At 37.3% G+C, this 15828-nt stretch overlaps 1 long non-coding RNA gene across 1 annotated transcript in view; it reads right to left on the bottom strand.

The window, feature by feature from the left end:
* Positions 1-2474, bottom strand: part of LOC147912255 (uncharacterized) — a 108384-nt gene extending 105910 nt beyond the window's left edge. Inside the window, exon 1 of the long non-coding RNA XR_015550137.1 lies at positions 2399-2474. This is a non-coding gene — a long non-coding RNA (uncharacterized LOC147912255). The remainder of the gene's footprint in view (positions 1-2398) is intronic.
* Positions 2475-15828: the final 13354 nt, after the last annotated feature.

Below are 15828 nucleotides of genomic sequence, written 5' to 3'. Positions count from 1 at the left end.
TTAATTTTTTTGCTGGCAAGTTTTGCAACACAGATAACATGAATTTGACTAGTAAATCCAGGTAGAATAAAAGTTATTTATCTGCATTGTATTCAACATTGATAACTTTAAAGACACGTGTGTTTTAATTAAACCAACAAACTTAAACTAGCTTAAATGCCTAATATTTTCCCAGATCACATGAACCTGAAATTCATTTGGGTTAGTTTCTATTATATTTCTGAGAATTTAGAATACTCAATCCTTAATTTATATAATCGTTCATTAGTTTTAAAGCAAATTGAATAGAGGTTTTTACAAATTAATTTTGGCAATACCATCCAGAGGTAAAAAAAATATATATATATACATATCTACAATATGCATATATAGACACAGACAGACAGACACATCAGAGACCTGATAGTTGCTAATATTTGTGAGGAAAACTCTTAAGATTTTTCATTTCTCCAATTTCCACATACTTCCCTCTTTTTTTTCCTTCTGATGAGAAACTTTTCCCTAAAGTTTTTATTTTAAAGAATGGTTCTTGGGCCAGCACCGTGGCTTAGCGGTTAAGTGCGCGTGCTCCGCTGCTGGCTGCCTGGGTTCGGATCCCGGGCGCGCACCGACGCACCGCTTCTCCGGCCATGCTGAGGCCGCATCCCACATACAGCAACTAGAAGGATGTGCAGCTATGACATACAACTATCTACTGGGGCTTTGGGGGAAAAATAAATAAATAAATAAAATTATTTAAAAAAAGAAAAAGAAAAGAATGGTTCTTAGTTCTTAGAGAAGATGGGGGAAGAAAATCTACATTACAAAGGCACAAAGAAAAGTATTCAAGTTTCTTCCAAGAGGAATTTTGGGGGGCATTTTTCTTTGTTATCAGAGGTCTAGGGCAATTTAAATTTTTAAGTTCAAGACAATTCTGTTTCTAACATGCCAATATCAACAAGCATTTTAGATGAATAGGGGAGATTTGGGGATGGTGGACATAGGTGAGATTTTGAGTTGTTTCTAGAGACATATTTCTGGTTTTGTAGAGATTCGTAAGACAAAGACAGTTGTTTTCAATTCCCCAAAGAGCTGGGTTGTAGCCTGAATATGAAGAGATTGACCTGCCTATTTTAACTACACTTACTTTTTTATATCAGGGAGATTTCTAAGATGGAAATCAAAAGAATTCTATGCCCTAGAACTTCAGAACAACTATTTAGACTGAGAGCTCTCTTAAAAAATAAATTTTAATTTATAAGTTTTTCCAATTCAAAAGATCCATTGTCTGGCCAATGACGAGTAGGATCTATTAATCTCAGTAGCAACTCAAACCAATAAGCCTTTTCATGGCTTAACCATGGATGCAAGAGGCTTTCCTAAAGAAGAGTGCAAAGGATACAGCCCTCACAAGATCCTGATGCTTTCCTCCCAGAGTTAGCCTAAGAAAGCACAAGTGGTAACTCTGAGGGGCCTTGTTTTTAAACAGCTGTTCTAAGACACAAGAAATCACATATTTTGCCCTCCCCTCCTCATGAACAGAATAGGGTGACTTACCAAGCCAAAAGTTTACTCATTTCTTTTTAGATTCTGTAAACTTGGATCCACAGCCTATTTGGCTGCTCACCAGATGTGTATGGACCCTTCGGCTGGCAGAAACCAGAGAGAACATTCTCATTGGTCATAAAGCCAAACATAGAACAAGATGAGGGAAAAAACTCATTTGGCTTTTCTTATATGCACATCAACAGCTTTAGCTAAGCCTTGGGTCGCCTGGAAACAAACTAATACCTAGGAGGGATGTGCCGTGGGGTGGGGGCTTATGTCTTGTTTTCAGAGTATCTTATTGCATAGAAATTTTCTTGAAGTTGGTGGATGACCTCGTGTCAACCTAACATGTTCCATGAACAACTTATCCTATCATGGGGAGCTTCTTGAAGTGGCAAGTCCCCAAATGGCTCTTAAATGCTCAACTTATGCCCACCAGTTGTGTGGCTGTGGCTTCCAAGATGATCCTTAGCAACAGCGTTTACCTCATGTGCATATTAACCTGCAGCAAAGTTTGTCTAAAGAGACACCAGTCTGGTGAGAACCCTGAATTCCCCAGTCCATGAGGTCAGCTTAAACAGCAGGCTTATTAGAGTCTATCCCTGCATTCTTGCTCTATGGTTTTTTTTTTCCCTATGACAAAGGACACAAAAGACAAAAATGAAGACAAACAGTAACCATCTCTGGTAGAAAATAGATCAATAAAGCCAAGACTACTCTACCAAATTTCAAACAGTAACCATCTCTGGTAGAAAATAGATCAATAAAGCCAAGACTACTCTACCAAATTTCCCAGAGTCACTAAGCCCAAGGAACTTGATCTACAAATATTTTTTCCTGCTAATCTAAATTTAGAAGGGAAAAAACTCACCACTCTTTGCTTTCATTGGACCTTGCAAGCAGAGGTCCGGGAGACTGACATGGTGAGAACTGGAAGCCGCCATGTTGAATATCATCCTCAGCTCAAGACAAAAGAAGGTATTGGAGGTGGAGGGAGTCAGTTAGGAGGGGTTACCAAAAAAAAGCACAGTAAACAGGGTAAGGTTGTTATGTAGATTTAAATTGTTGCCTTTTCCGTTGATAAGACTGAGTCAGCCCTCTCTTCCTGGTACAGCGAGAAGACACCCTTGCAAATGTAAATGTATTTTACAAAGGGTAACTTCTATTTGGTTTTCAAAGCTTCTGCCATGTCTGATGTTTCTTAAAAATAATGAGCCCAAAATAAGTCTTATACCAAAGAGACATATTTAGAGGTAACAAATTCTGCTCCCCTACAGCACTTACGGTGATTAGTGATCGTGGAAAAGATTTTAGCACATTCTTTTCAGCTCTTCTCCCAGACTTCAGCTTTTTTTCCCTTCAGATCCCCACAGCTAGGCCTCCCAACTTTATCTTGTCCCAATTCTCAGGCCAATCTGGACGTGAGACCTACAGACCTGCAGGTATCACACAGGGCTCAAACTGCACTGTTCCTCATGCAACTTATTCCAGCGCAAGACCCCTCAGGCCCAGGACCCCAGACCAGCACAACCTCTTAGGTTTCTATATTGCTCCCTGAGTCTGTTCAATGGCATCCCCAAGGTTTGCCCTGGACGTCAATGGATTTTCAACTTATCTGCTCCTTTTGTTCCCTAATGTTGGCTCAATGCACAAAATTGGATGTCTGCCTCATCCCTCAATAATCTCAGCACTCAAAGCCCACTTGGGACCTACCTGCCTCATGCATATACTGCTATCCCTTGGTGACTTTGCTGATCTCATCAGTTATGTTTCCTCAAGTTAAATATAAAAACAACAATAATAATAATAACCTCTGATGAGTGCTTACCTTGTTTTAGGCACTGTTCCAAGAACTTTTCATGTCTTATCTCCTTGACTCCCCATAGCAATCGTATGAAACTTACTAAAATGAAAACTGAAGCCACGAAGGATAAGTAACTCTTCCCAGGTCACGTGGCTAGTGAGTGAGTGATCCAGGATAGGATGCAAAGCAAGTCAAACTGTCTCTACAACCTGCCTTCTCAGATTTTCTCCAGAATTGAAAGTTGTGTCACTTCATACCCATCAAAGGAATCCCTGAAAGGTGATTAATTTTGTCAGGTTGGACTTGAGACATGATTATAGCCTAGCTTACCCACTCTGTGCTTCATTTCATTCCTCTGAAAATCCTTGAAGCCAGACTTGGCCTCATGCACCAGCACTACATTCAAGTTGGCCCCTCCTACAAGGTTAGTCCCCTGTGTCTGGCAAACCCAGCTGGACAGGTCTGGTGACACACACCAGCTCCCTTCTGCCTCATGCCATGAATAAAGCAGTCTTCGTTTGAATGTAGGTTTCCTGAAATCAAACAGTGTGCAATCTAATTGTTGTGCCATCCTATATCAGCAACAAATAATATAAAATATATGTGATGTGTGAGCCTCTACACAGGCACATGCACAAACCCCTTGCAGCAAGATCTGAATCCTAAAGTCAATTGATTTTAGGAGAGTTGGAAGAAAAATATTTCTGAAATGAAAGGAACATAGGAAGCAGGGGGAAAAAAAAAAAAAAGATGTGATAAAGAGATTAAATATGTGACCCCTCCAAGAGTGAATTTAAGTAGGAACATTGATGTGATCTCTCTTGGCTGTATAATTTTGGGCAGCTGAACCTCAGTGTTTTCAGCTGTAAATTGGGAATAACAATTTAGACCTTCTGCAATGTCTTATGGGAAGGACGAAAAAGACACATACACGTGAAAACACCTGTTACCTTCACGTTGCTATATAAATACTTGTATTGAACCTTTGCTCAATTTTATTTGCACTTCAACAACCCTATTGAAAGTATCACTTCATACTCTGCAAACTTAAATAATCCTAGACATACAGCCTGTATCTACACACACAAAGTTAAATGACCCACTACATAAAGGTTGGGGTTTTTTAAAAAAATGCTTTAAAGTTAGTGTGGAGAAGAAATACTTGGTGAATTATTCTCCTTGTCTTGCATATATAAAGTTAAGCATGGTCTTAACTCTCCCAGCTCAGACCTCAGCCTCTGGTTCTCAGCAGTTCTTAGACAGTTTCCCCTGAGGGGATGGTCACCTAAGAAAGTGTGCTTGGTCACATCTCTATACTCAGGCTAAATCTGACAAGAGCCTCTCATCAAGTGCCTTCATTTCACTGCACAGAAATCCAGGGTATTAGATAACACATTCAAAAATTCAAGCAAAAACAGCATTTGTGTGCCTTTATTATAAAATATCCACATTAACATTTTTCTCTTCGGTTTTCCTATGTGGTAGTGGAATGATGCTGAATACCTGAAAACTGCTACTCTGATTACTAGAATAACTTATTGTTTTCTTTCCTATTTGATACAGAGCTAGGATTTCACCTTGAGTCTGGAATAACTCTGAGACGGGTTATATAAGCGTAAAAGCACTTTGTCATCATTTGCTTCAAAACTTCGTTTGAAAATGTTTTAAATCCTAGAGAATCAGGGAAGTGTCAGCAAAACCTAAATTTGGTATGGCATCTGAGAATCACAAGATAGAGTCCTCTGTTGAAAAGATGACTGAAAACACTGTTATTCAGAGACGTTATGTGCTGCGAATGTGGTAAGAGGTTGCAGCAAGGGACCTTCACCTTGATGATAAAGCAGCAGAAACGTGAAATGCCAAAACAGGTCTATGTTTTCACAGAACTGGTTAGAATTACAGGAGATCATAGGCAAGGAATTGTAATTTTGTTTGGTGTTTGAGAGTATTAAGTAAGAGGAACAGCCCTGGTTTTATTTTCTGGGCCATGCTATAGGAAAACGGAAGTGGCTGCATTAAAAACAACAATGACAAGTTGTTTGATTCATAGCACTTTTATTTGAGACTGTTGCTTAAGAAAGATGTGCTTTAATTGCCATTTGGAAAAACAAATATTAATGATTATGGGGCTGTTTTGCTTCTCCAACCTTGGAAAAGAAATTAGACATAATTTAACAGAATCTCAGATCCATAATCTTTATTAGCTGAGCTAAGAAGGTAAGGCCTGATAAGTTTTTCTTGGTATAGGCAATTTTATATATGGTTAAAGCATGTTAAAAAAGCCAAAAAGATGTAAAACCACACAAAATTTTGGTGGAGAATTTTCCTTTGTTGATGGCAAAAGCAAGTACAATTCTCACATTTAAAGTCATAAACCAATTTCTGGTCACCATTTTCTAGCCTCAAAAGTTTGTTTATCTCTGGCTCACTACAAGAAAAGAGAATTGTCTCCAAAATACTCACGGAAGGCTGTTGAGCATTACATGATCTAATGGAGAATTTTGAGATCATTATGTCTTAGATAGGGAGTCTCCTTAAATATAATTGAGGACCAATTTCATGAGCAAGTGCCATTTTGAGACCTATCTGGTCCTGGTTTGGCTACATAGAGGTAAATATTCATCAGAATCCACTTATTTAGATTTTCCAACAGCAGTTAAGCAAAGGCATAATTCACCTGTGAAGATGCTTTGCAGAGATAGCAAAGGATGATTTTCTTTTAAACAGTAAGCAAATGCAAGCTCTGTTGGCAAAGCCAGTTCATTAGACTGCACTAGCCTGTCCTCCACCTCCCTGGAAGCTAGGAGGAACCACAGTAGCCCATAAAAAGACTAAGGAGATGGAAGCTTGCATTACTAAAAACTTACTAATGAGAAATGGCTAAGAATTATGAAAATGATACCACCTTATCACAATGTCCTAAAATCCATACAACACTGTGAAAGGCTATGCAATGCAGCTGTTATGACCACAGTCATGTACATCGGATACAACACTCTTTTGAACCCACAGAAGAAACACTAAATTTTTCAGCATTCCTTGATGTGAGAGAAAATGAAACAAAAGAAAAAAAATATTCAAAAATTGTGTGTGGATTTTTCAATTCTTTTATCTATAAAACAAGTGAAGTGGGACCCCAACTTTTATTATAGAAATGAACCAAGTGTAATATGAAGGAAAATCCATTTAGTTATCCATTTAATTGTAAGAATAAAAATGAAAGAATCAGCATCCTAAACCAGTATATGGAATTTCCTCTCCAGGATATTTCCTTCAAAAAAGACACAAGTAGAAAATAGGAGAAGGTGTTTGGGCTTCTTGAAACTAAACTTAAAAAGCAATACAAGTGAGTTGGCAGAGTGAGTTGTTCCCTTTGTCTCTCCCCTCTAAGTTACAACCAAATAGACATCCATTGACCAACAGAGGATTCCCTACACAGCACAACAAGATGCCTAAGAGATCCATGGAGCTATACATCTGAAGGTGGGTGGACTGGACTCTGGGAAGCATTGTAACTAGGGGACAGCCCCCTCCCAATCCCCTGGTGGCAGTGATCCAGGGTGTGGATCCTCATGCAGCAGCCTGCACAACTGTGAGTGAGGGCAGCCTGGACCATGCATGTCCACCCACAGAGTGGTGGCAGTGGTGACAGCCTGCATGAATGCCTGTGGAGCGGTGGCAATGACAGCCCCGCCAATGCACCGGCAGGTGGAGCGGTGGCAGCAGCAGTGGCCCTACCTGCACAACTGTGAGCAGATGGGACAGGAGCAGGAAAAACAGCCCTTGCCTCCCTGCGAGTGGTGGCAGGTGGAACTTTGCACCAGAAGCATCAGGAACTGCAGCAGAATCAGTGACCCAGCCCCCAGTGGTGGACACCAGACACCAGCTCCATTAGCAGAGGACTGCATACAAGTGACTAGGGCCCCAGACCCCTGCTAGTGACAGAAACACCCATGAACCCAGCACCCCTGACAGTGGTGCAACTAGCACCCCCAGACAACCTGGCAACAGCAGCACAGGTGATGCACAGGACAGGAGCATCAGAGCCCACAGAAAGCCAGTGGAGGAACACAAGACCCAGGCACCTCCAGAAGCAGCAGAAGTGCTTGCAGCCTGATGACCCTGGTGGTGTGACCTGAGACTGCAGCAACATCATAAGCAGGAAGGTACCAATAGCCCCAGAGGCACGAACAGCATGAGGAGGGCTCTGACAATGCTTCTGGCAGAGGCAGTGGAGGGTGGAAAGTGTAGGCTCTCAAATACAATCAGAAGCAGCTCAGAACCAAAGTAACCATAACTGTACCCAAATAAGAAAATGTGGTTACTACCACAAATGCACCAGCAGAGGATCAGTTCATCAAACACCATGAAGAACTACAGTAACACAGCAGAACAGAAGGGAAATGAAAACTCCAGAAACCACATCTGAAGACACAGAAGAATACAATCTAAGTGACAGAGAAAGCAAATTAGCTGTCATAAAGAAAACTCAATGAGTTACAGGAAAACTCAGAAAGATAGTTCAATGAGCTCAGGAATAAAATTAATGAACAGAAGGAATACTTCACCAAAGAGATTGATGCTCTAAAAATAAAAACCAAACAGAAATTCTGGAGATGAAGAACACAATTAATGAGTTAAAAAAAATAATGTAGAAAGCATTAAAAATACAGCAGACCTTATGGAGGAGAGAATTAGTGAGCTCGAAGATAGAAAAATAGAAATGATTCAGGTGTAGGAGGAGAGAGAACTAAATTTTTTTAACAAATGAAGAAATCCTTCAAGAAATATCCAACTCAAATAGGAAAAGTAGCATAAGGATTATAGGTATCCCAGAGAGAGAAGATAAAGTGAAAGGAGCAGAGAGCTAACTTAAAGAAATAATATCTGAGAACTTCTCAAACCTGGGGAAGGAACTGGACATGTGAGTACACGAAGCTAATAGAACTCCTAATTACATCAATGCAAGAAGACCTTCTCCAAGGCATATAACATTAAAAGTATCAAAAATCAAAGACAAAGAAAAAATATTAAGGGGAGCAAGAGAAAAGAAAACAACCAACAATGGAACCCCCATCAGGCTTTCAGGGAATTTCTCAGCAGAAACCTTACAGGATAGGAGAAAGTGGAAAGGTATATTCAAAATACCGAAAGACAAAAACTTTCAGCCAAGAATACTCTATCCAGCAAAATTATTCTTCAGATATGATGGAGAAATAAAAGCTTCCCCAGACAAACAAAAGTTGAGGGAGTTCATCACCACTAGACCTAAGTTACAAGAAATGAAGAAGGGAGCTATCCTACCTAAAACAAAAGCAAAGATTCACAAAGCTATGAGCAAGGAGATAAATAGACAAAATCAGAAAATTGCAAGTAGGTTGGCAAACACTTAATTATAACATAAAGGATAAAAGGTAAGAAAGAGTCAAAAATAACTATAAACACTTCAGTTTGGTCATAAACTCACAACACAAAAAGGAATAATTTGTGAAAACAAAAACATAGAAGGGGAAGAGAAAAGGGAAGGAACCTGCATAGCCTAATGGAGACAAGAGGCTATGAGAAAAAGGACTATCTCCTCTATGAGATTTTTTATACAAACCTCATGGTAACCACAAAACAAAAAATCAGAGCAGAGTCACAAATCATAAATAAAGAAAAAACTGAGAAAACCACCAAACTGAAATGGCAGACAGAGATACAGGAAAAAGGAGAAATGGAAATATAGAAAGTGGAAAACAAAATATAAAATGGCAATATTAAACCCTCATATGTTAATAATAGCTCTAAATGTAAATGGATTGAATTCAGCCATCAAAAGACACAGAGTGGCTGGAGGCATTAAAAAATAAGATTCAACAATATGCTGCCTCCATGAAACACATCTTAGTTCTAAAGACAAACATAGGCTCAGAGTGAAGGGATGGAAGATGATACTCTAAGCAAACGGCAAGCAAAAGAAAGCAGATGCAGGGCTACTCATATCAGAAAAAGCAGACTTCAAGATAAAAAAGATAACAAGAGACAAGAATGGGCATTATAGGATGATGAAAGGGACATTCCACCAAGATGACATAACAGTTATGAATATATGTGCACCTAACACAGGAGCACTAAAGTATATAAAGCAACTATTAACACAACTAAAGGGAGAAATTGGCAGCAACACAATAATAGAGGAGACCTTAACACACTACTTATGTCAATGCATAGATCATCCAGATGCAAAATCAACAAGGAAACAGTGGCCCTAAATGAAACACTAGACAAAATGGAGTTAATAGATATATAGAACATTCCATCCAAAAACAGCCAAGTACATATTCTTCTCAAGTGCACATGGAACATTCTTAAAGATAGACCACATGGTGGGAAACAAAGCAAGCATCAATAAATTTGAGAAGATTGAAATCATATCAAGCATCTTTTCTGACCACAATGCTGTGAAACTGGAAATCAACTACAAGAAAAAAGCTGAGAAAGTCACAAATATATGGAGAGTAAACAACATGCTACTGAACAACTATTGGATCAATGAAGAAATCAAAAAACAACTGGAGATAAATGAAAAACATAACATACCAAAACCTATGGGATGCAACAAAAGAGGTACTAAGAAGGAAGTTTATAGCAATACAGGCCTACCTTAAGAAACAAGAAAAATCTCAAATAAACAAGCTTACACTACACCTAAAAGAACTAGAAAAAGGAGAACAAATGAAGCCTAAAGTCAGTAGAAGGAAGGAAATAATAAAAATCTGAGCAGAAATAAATGAAATCGAGACTGAAAAAACAATAGAAAGGATCAATGAAACTAAGACCTGGTTCTTTGAGAAGATAAAAAAAATTGACAAACCCTTAGCCAGACTCACTACAAAAATAGAGAGAGAAGACTCAAATAAATAAAATCAGAAATGAAAGAGGAGAAATTACATGGACACCGCAGAAATACAAAGGATTATAAGAGAATACTATGAAAAGCTATATGCTAACAAATTTGATAACCTAGAAGAAGTGGATAAATTCTTAGAATCATACGACCTCCCAAAACTGAATCAAGAAGAAATAGAGAATCCAGATAGACCAATCACAAGCAAAGAGATTGAAACAGTAATCAAAAACCTCCCCCAAAACAAAAGTCCAGGACCAGACAGCTTCTCTGGTGAATTCTACAAACATTCAAAAAGTATTTAATTTCTATCCTTCTCAAATTATTCCAAAACACTGAAGGGCACAGCATGCTTCTTAACTCATTTTATGAAGCCAACATTACCCTGATACCAAAACCAGACAAGGACAAAGTGAAAAAGGAAAATTATAGGCCAATATCACTGATGAACATAGTTGCAAAATCCTCAACAAAGTAATAGTAAATCGAATACAAGACATTAAAAAGATCATACAGTAAATAGAATACAACAAGGCATTAAAAAGATCCTACACCTTGATCAAGCAGGATTTATCCCAGGGATGCAGGGATGGTTCAACATCCACAAATTAATCAATGTGATCCACCACATTAACAAACTGAAGAATAAAAATCACATGATCATCTTAGTAGATGCAGAGATAGTATTTGACAAGATCCAAATCCATTTATGATGAAACTCTCAATAAAATGTGTACAGAAGAAAAGTATCTCAACATAGTACAGGCTATATATGACTAACCCACAGCCAATATCATAGTCAATGGTAAAAAACTAAAAGCCATTCCTCTGAGAACAGGAACAAGACAAGGAAGCCCACTCTCACCTCTTATTCAACATAGTACTGGAAGTTTTAGCCAGAGCAATTATGCAAGAAAAAGAAATAAAAGGGATCCAAATTGGATAGGAAAAAGTAAAATTCTCATATTTGTGGATGATGTGATTCTATATACATAAAATCCTAAAGAATCCACCAAAAAATATCAGAAATAATCAGCAAATACAGCAAAATTGGAGCATACAAAATCAACATACAAAAATCAGTTGCATTTCTATACACTAATAACAGCAGAAAGAGAAATCAAGACTATAATCCCACTTACAACTGTAAAAAAAACAATAAAATGCCTAGGAATAAATTTAACCAAGGAAGTGAAAGACCTATGCACTGAAAACTATATGAGATTATTGAAAGAAATCAAAGAAGACATAAAGAAATAGAAAGATATTCCATGATCATGGTTTGGAAGAATAAACATAGTTAAAACGTACATACTATCTAAAGCAATCTACAAATTCAGTGCAATCCCAATGACTTTATTCACAGAAACAGAACAAAGAATCCTAAAACTTATATGGAATAACAAAATACCCCAAATAGCAAAGTAATCCTGAGGAAAAAGTACAAAGTTGGAGGTATCACACCCCCTGAATTCAAATTATAATACAAAGCTATAATAATCAAAACAGCGTGGTACTGGCAGAAAAACAGACATAGATCAGTGGAACAGAACTGAGAGCACAGAAATAAAGCCACACATCTATGGACAGCTAATCTTTATCAAAGGAGCCAAGAATATATAATGAAGAAAGGAAAGTCTCTTCAATAAATGGTGCTGGGAAAACTGGACAGCCACATGCAAAAGAATGAAAGTAGACCGTTATTTTACACCATACCCAAAAATTAACTTAAAGTGGATTAAAGACTTGAATGTAAGAACTGAAACCATAAAACTCTTAGAAGAAAATATAGGTGGTACACTCTTTGACATCAGTCATAGGAGTATCTTGTCTAATACCACATCTACTCAGTCAAGGGAAATAAAAGAAAAAATAAACAAATGAGAATGCATCAGATTAAAAGCTTCTGCATGGCAAAGGAAACCATCAACAAAACAGAAAGACAACCCACCAACTGGGAGAAAATATTTTCAGATTTTACATCCCGCAAGGGGTTAATTTCCAAAATATATAAAGAGCTCATAAAACTCAACAACAAAAAATGAAATACCCAATCAAAAAATGGGCAGAGGATATGAATAGACATTTTTCCAAAGAAGATATACAGATGGCCAACAGGCACATGCAAAGATGTTCAACATCCTTAATCATTAGGGAAATGCAAATCAAAACTACAATGAGATATCACCACACATCCAACAGAATGGCTAAAATTAACAAGACAAGAAATAGCAAGTGTTGGAGAGAATGTGGAGAAAAGGAAACCCTCATACACTGCTGGTGGGAATGCAAACTGGTACAGCTACTATGGAAAACAGTATGGAGATTTCTCAAGAAATTAAAAATAGAAATACCATATGATCCAGCTATCCCACTTCTAGATAGTTATCCAAAGAACTTGAAATCAACAACTCAAAGAGATTTATGCATTGCTATGATCATCGAAGCATTATTCACAATAACCAAGATGTGGAAGCAACCCAAGTGCTCATCAATGGATGAATGGATAAAGAATATGTGATATGTATATAGAATGGAACACTACTCAGCCATAAAAAAAGACAAAATCATGCCATTTGCTACAACATGGATGGACAAATCTCACTCCATGTAATATGTCTCTGGTTTTACTAAAAGAATGGACCTTGAGAGCATTACGTTAAGTAAAATAAGCCAGACAGAGAAAGACAAATATCATATGATTTCATTCATATGTGGAAGATGAACAAACACATGGATAAGGAGAACCAGAGAGAAAGGGAGTTGGGGGTGGAGGACAGGGACAAAGGGGCACATTATGTATGGTGACAGATAAAAACTAGTCTATTGGTGGTGAACATGATGCAGAACATCTATACAAAAACTTAAATATAATAATGTACACCTGAAATTGACACAATGTTATAAGGCAATGCGACCTCAAAATAATTTTTAAAAAAGCAAGAGACACACAAACAATGTAGTATTTCTTAATGAGCTAAAATTGTTGGCTTTAGAATGACACTACCTGGATTCAAATCCTAGCTTGTCTGCTATGTGATGATGGACATATTACCTAACCTCTCTGTGCCCAATTACTTCATTTAGAAAAGGGAGTACTAAGAGGAATTAACTGTGAGAACGAAGAGAAACACTATGTGTAAAAGTGATTGGAACGCTTCCCAACATATTGCTAATTATTCATTCAGCAGATGTTTATTGAACACCTACTCTGTGCAGGTACCATCCTAGGTGCTTAGGTTACAGTAGTGAAGAGAACAATGTTTCTATCCTCATGAACTTTATATTCTAGTGGAACTTATCCAGTATATGATTAACCTGCTATCCAAGAATCTATAAAAACATTTAATTTCAACTTGTACCAATACCCTAATGCATTATAGACATAAGACAGGGTCCAGCACTCATTTTAAAGAAGCAGAAACTGAGGCCTAAGGAGAAGTGAGAAAAAACATTAAAATACACAAAAACATCTGTACAGATGCCCGAAAAGCAATGCTTCTTTAAATTTTGGAATTTAAGCATCCCTTTGAGAGTTTATTGAAAGCTGCAGATCTGTTCCTAATAAAGTTAAAATATCTACCTATTGACCCAGCAATTCCACTCCTAGGTATTTACCCCCACCTCCCCAAAATTAAAAGATACGCCCACAAAATAGTGTATACGAGAATGTTTATAGCACACTATTCATAGTAGCCAAAAGCTAATCAAAGGCGCATCAATAGAAAAAAGTACTCAGATTGTGGTGTAGTTATATAGGAGAATATTGCTCAACAGTAAAGAGGAATTGACTATTGGTAGATGCAATAACATGGTGAAATACAAAAACATTAGAAAAGACACAGATGAGTATATACTGTATGATTCCATTAAGATGAAGCTATACAATAAGCAAAACTAATTAATAGGGATAAAAATCAGTGAGGAGTTGCACTGAGTGGTGGGTGGGAAATTCATTGGAAAAGACCCCAAAGGAACTCTGGGTGACGGAAATCTTTTATGTATTGTTTTTAAGTATACACCTGTATACACAGGTGTATACAGTTGTCACAACTCGTAGAAATCAACTTTTAAGATCTGTGTATTTTATGATATATTATGTTAATTAAAAATATAAGTCATTAAAAAACTGTAGACACTTTCCCCAGATAGATAGCCATACATTTTACATAAAATTTCGGGTAGTAAATGGACCCCAGGTAAAATTTCCTGATATAGGAACTAGTGACAGTCGGTTAAATGTAAATGTCACTGTTAAAAAAATATATAGACAGATAATTCAAGAAGAATCTTCTAGAGAAAAAGCTTGGTCTAATTCACTGAAATTTCCTATATACTGATTCTATTTTGACATGCCTTCTCCACAGATAGTCAAAATAGAAGGTTGTACTTCATCAGGACATATTTATCACAAAGTATTTTAACACTGATTTTGAAAGGCGTGGATTTTGAAGTCATTTACTATTTCCTTTGAAAGGCACGTAGGGTAAAAAGAAAGGTTAAGTGAACTAACTATGAGGAAATCAATTCATATCTCTGCTTAAACACCATATCGTGCTTTGAGCAATATTTTCATATGTTCTAAAGAAATTTGTGCTGGAGCCCTTTAAAAAAGTATTAATTTTCTGTCAGAGATCTGTGACCCAGGCCCAGCTATATATCTGCAAAAACTGCCTATAGAGGCTAATAAGGAACCCGATTGTATGCTAATTTCAAATTAGCTTTTATATTAGCTTCAGGCTTCAAAGGGGGATGAGACAAAAGAGATAGTTATATGAAAAAAAATTGTTCTTGATTAGAAAAAGACCATCATGAAGGATTCCCATTTCTCTCTCACTTAGAACTAGAGTAAAAGGCTGTGAAGAAGAGGAAAACAGAGCTTTTTGAGAAAAAGGAGACAGAAGAAAAAGGTAAATACGAAAGTGACAGTCAGGCCGCTGGGCCTGAGGAGGAAAATGATTCAGACTGAAAGCTCTTACTTAGATTTGTGAGCAAAATTTAGGATTAGGCTGAAGAATGATTGAAATTTAATGAGGATGTATTTAATTATACCGGTTTATTAATTTAAATATTTTCTAATTGAGTATTATTTGTGTAATGATTTATTAGTTAATAGTGCTGCTTGTTGATTTAACAAAGAGTTCTGTTTTTACAGAAGAAGTATGATATCTCAGGATAAGTCTCATGCATGCCTATGGGCAGTTGAGATATTTACTTACTTGCCCTAAGTCTACCAGCCCCACCCCCCTGAAGAGGTGAGCCTTTATGCAGGCACAGACCGTGAGAGACAATAATCTATAAGCATACATCTTATTCCTCTAGCCCAAGCATATAAAAAATGACTAATTTGATACATCTTACATAAACCGTTAGTATAGACCAATAGCTTTTAAACTTTTGACCAAGATCCTTAGCAAAAGATACATTTTACATCATGACCCAGAATATACACCTATATCGCTGAAACTGAAGTCCACAAATAAATCTAATCCATACCAAATGTGATTCTTTGATGTCTTTTACTCTATTCCATTCAATATTTTTATATTCCTTTTGTTTTTTTATTGCTTGGTGAGGAAGATTAGCCCTGAGCTAACATCTGTTGCAA

Source organism: Ceratotherium simum, chromosome 38, assembly GCF_057802395.1.
Source record: "Ceratotherium simum simum isolate JZ-2026a chromosome 38, ASM5780239v1, whole genome shotgun sequence".
Classification (NCBI taxonomy): Eukaryota; Metazoa; Chordata; class Mammalia; order Perissodactyla; family Rhinocerotidae; genus Ceratotherium; species Ceratotherium simum.
This window is presented reverse-complemented; position numbering and strand designations above follow the sequence as displayed.